This window comes from Macrotis lagotis, chromosome 2, assembly GCF_037893015.1.
Source record: "Macrotis lagotis isolate mMagLag1 chromosome 2, bilby.v1.9.chrom.fasta, whole genome shotgun sequence".
Lineage (NCBI taxonomy): Eukaryota > Metazoa > Chordata > Mammalia > Peramelemorphia > Peramelidae > Macrotis > Macrotis lagotis.
In genome coordinates, this window is record NC_133659.1 from 154,231,642 (window position 1) to 154,235,617 (window position 3,976).

The 3,976-nt window shown below is 44.3% G+C and overlaps 1 pseudogene; it reads left to right on the forward strand.

Moving 5' to 3' along the window:
* The first annotated feature begins 596 nt into the window (after positions 1-596).
* On the forward strand, positions 597-2,723 carry LOC141511214 (transcription initiation factor TFIID subunit 9-like; annotated as a pseudogene).
* Positions 2,724-3,976: the final 1,253 nt, after the last annotated feature.

Sequence of the window (3,976 nt, forward strand, 5' to 3'; positions counted from 1 at the left end):
TATGACTGACTGAGCCCAAAGGTCATTCCTTGGGGCCCTGGGTGTTTGGCTGGCTGCAAAATCTGACATGAATTCTAGCTTCAGAACTCTGGTGATTTGCTCCCTTGGTCATTCACAGATCACAAGGTTTTAGTTATTTCCAATTTGCTTAACTAAAATAAGAAAAACATACGAAAAAGAACAAGGAACAGAAATTCATATTCATGGGTGACATATCCTCCTTTCTCCCCTCAGAGGGGAGTGCCTAAGGTCTAATCCCAAATAGAATTGTATCAGCAGAAGAGGACACAAGGGTAAATCTGAAGTAGGATATTGGAGAGGTAAATTTTAGGTTGGTGGGGATTAGTCAAGAACTGGAGTTTGGAAAGGAGAGTAGTTTATAATATCACTGGATCTGGAAGAGTAAGAATGCAGGAATTTGTTCACCATAGCAGAATAGTTAGATAAGATTAGATAGACCCTTTCTTATATTAGGCTCCAAACTTTAAACCATAAACTATAAATTCACTCTTCACTGCCCTGTTATAAAGTTCACTTGCCTAATCACAAGATTGTTGTCGACCAAATCCAGCTTGGGTGAGTTGTTTTGATGTGATATGGAAAGTCCCCCAATTTATATTTGTATCTCTGGATCACCCTCTCCTGGCCAACAGAAGGAGAAGCCCATTTTATGATGACTTTCCTTGCTCATCCTGTGAACAACTCATACCAAAGCACCATTTCTAACCCTCCTAGAGGTTCAAGATCAAGGTCTATCTACCAGTGAGACTCAGTAGTTTACATGGCCTCTTCTGTGTGTCTAGGTATAAAGTGCTATAAAAATAAGACTCTAGGGGGAAAGGGGCATATGAGACCATGAGGAAGATCTGAGGTCCCATTCAATGAAAGGGTCCAATCCCTTTAATAAATGATTATTGACTGAGAGCTCTTCCTTGGTGGGTTTTTTCTTTGCATATTAGATCATTTTGGACCTCACAATTTTATTATCTTGTCTTTCTTCCTTGGATCCCAGATTAGCCCAGTCTTTCTGTTATAATAATTTTTTAAAATGACTTATAACTTTAAAGTTTGAAGTTTTGCATACATTAATTCATTTAAGGTGGGAGATAGTGTAAGTGTGAATCGAATTTTATTTTCTGGGAAACAAGCTCAGAGGAGTTAAATGTAAAGATAAGTAAGACAATAGCTTATCCCCTTTGTTTTGCTGAGGGGATAAGAAACTTCTGATGGGGGAGGTATTTACTAGATTTTTATGAGCTCTAAATAAATGGAAGTCTTGACTGTCCTTCCTTTCCTCCTTCCCTCCTTTCTTTCTTCCTTCCTTTCCTGCTTTCTTGCTTGCTTTCTTATTTTCTTTCACAGATGATACAGATTCCTCCTTCAGTCTTCTTAGAAGTCTTCCTAAATCATTTCCCAGTCATCAGCATATCACTCAGCTATAGAACCTAGAACAAGTAGCTTAAAATGTGAAATGTGAAACTTGGGGAAAAAATGAGCTGTCCTTAAACATAAGAAGAGAAATTCGTATTCTCTATATTGTGAATGGGTAGATTTTTAAAAATTCTAAGCAACTAGTATTTATTGAATACCATCTATGGCCCCGGAACTGCCTCAGTCTTTGGCATGATGATTAAATGTCTTCCCAAGCCATTCCAATCCTTTCCCTCACCCTCAAACCATGGGCTCTAAGTTTGCTTTGTTAAGTAGATGTTTCTTCAAACGGAACTGTTACTGTGTAAAATTCAAGGCACTCGTTTATCCAGCTTGAGACAAACTAATAGCATCAAGGAAGCGGAAGCTTAACTAGAAAACTCACTTGCTGTATAAGAAAAATCATCTCTTCAAATGACTATATAGCAATTCTTAAACAACGGTGGCTCGGGGGAGCGGAAATCATAGAGCCGGCAAGATGGCGAGCCCCGAGACCTCGCCCAAAGACGCGCAAGTGATGGCCCAGATCCCGAAAGACATGGGCATCACGGAGTACGAGCCCAGGGTCATCAGCCAGATGCTGGAGTTCGCCTTCCGCTACGTCACCACCATCCTGGGCGACGCCAAGATGTACTCGAGCCACGCCGAGAAGCCGCGGTGGATGCGGACGACGTGCGGCTGGCGTCCAGGGCAGGGCCGCCCAGTCCTTCACGGCGCCGCCGCCCAGGGACTGCCTGCTGGACATCTCCCGGCAGAAGAACCAGGCGCCGCTGCCGCTGATCAAGCTCTCCTCGGGCCCCGGCTGCTGCTGCCTGACGGCGCCCAGCTACCGCCTGAAGTCCCTGCCCAAAGAAGGTGTCAGCCCCGGCGGGCAGAGTCACGGTGCCCCGGCTGAGCGTGGGCGCCGTCAGCAGCAGGCCCGGCACCCCAACCCTGGGCGCGCCCTCCTCCGCGCCCGCCGTGGCCGTGGCCGTGGCCGTGGCTGTGGCCGTGGCCGCCAACGTCGCCACGCCGCTGTCGCTGGCCGGCCAGAGGGTCACGGTGCAGATCCCGGCCTCGCAGGGCCCCGCCGTCAAAGCTGCCATGCCCGTCACCCCCGCCGTGCAGAACGTCCTCATCAACCCCTCCCTCATCGGCTCCAAGAACACCCTCATAACCACCAACATGGTCTCCTCCTCCTCCTCCTCCCCTCCTCCTCTTCCTCCTCCTCCTCGTCCCAGAGCACCCCAGCCGAGTCGTCCAACTCGTTGAAAAGGAAGCACGAAGAGGATGACGACTACGACAATTTGTAAAGGGCCGAAGCCGGACCTGGGGAACATCCAAGGCCAAACGTCTCCAGTTCATTCAACTATCCTCATATGACATGGATTCAAGACCCTTCACCATCATGTTCTGTGGACAACCATCCTGCTCAGTATCCTTCAGCTGGAAACCCAGCTTCCAACAGAATTACTGATATTACTGACGCTTCCTGTAAGTGTTTTCTTTGGAAAAGAAGATTCAATTTCTTTTGCCTTCTTTCCTACCCCACACATTTTCTCATTTGAAAAACAAGCATCCCTCTTCTCAAAACTAGGTCACCATGATCCAAATGAACTTCTTCAAATGCTCCTTTTCACAGGCAACCACATCATGTTCTGAGTGCAGTGAAATTAATACAAAATCTAAGCAAAAACAACAGCAGTCCAATTTTGAAAGAGATGCTTCATGATGGTAAGGAGGTGACCCTCAGTTTTTTAAAGCAATGAATAAACATATATTCTGGCAGGTATTTCCAACCTGGGAAGGTTTCAAGTATGTCCTCAGAAATAAACATTACCTGCTATCTGAGGACCTTCCCACCTAAGTGCAAAAGAGGATTGTCATAAAAATATAAAATGTTCCTCTGTCTTGTACAACAGATATATAACATCCATAGTGATAGTGACAGAAAGGAACACTTTTAAGACTTGATATTTAAACAATTTAACTGTTATTTTAAGCCTGCAATCTTTGTTTACCAACTAATAATACTGGAAGAACTGAAATATTCATGGGTATAGTATTACAAATGTAGGCCAGACGGCATGAAGTTGGTTAAATGGAAGGCTGGTTCACAGCTTCCTGGGGTGGAGTTTGTTTCATCATGTACCCAAAGGCAACAAGGAAAGTCATTCTGTGGGATGTGGCTTTAGAACTCTCTGTCTCCTCCCCCAGCTAGGGAAAGGGAAAGTCACTGCAGGTTGAGAATCTGAATTTTAGGCATAAAGGAGAAGAGAATTGTTAAAAGCAAAAACTAAAACTGCACAGATTTTGTGAAATAAGTCTTTCAAGTAATATACTCCAATAGCTAAAAAAAGTTATTTTACAATAGTTGTCATGGCAAGGTTTATAAAATTGGAAACAACCCCAGTAATCAACAATAGGGGAATGGCTCAATAGATTATGGATACTAATATGCCAATAGTTTGCATTTATATTGCACTTTATAGGGCACTTTAACAGTTAGCTTAGTGACACAGGAAGTGGATTGTTACCCTATTTTACAGGTGAACAAACAGGTTTA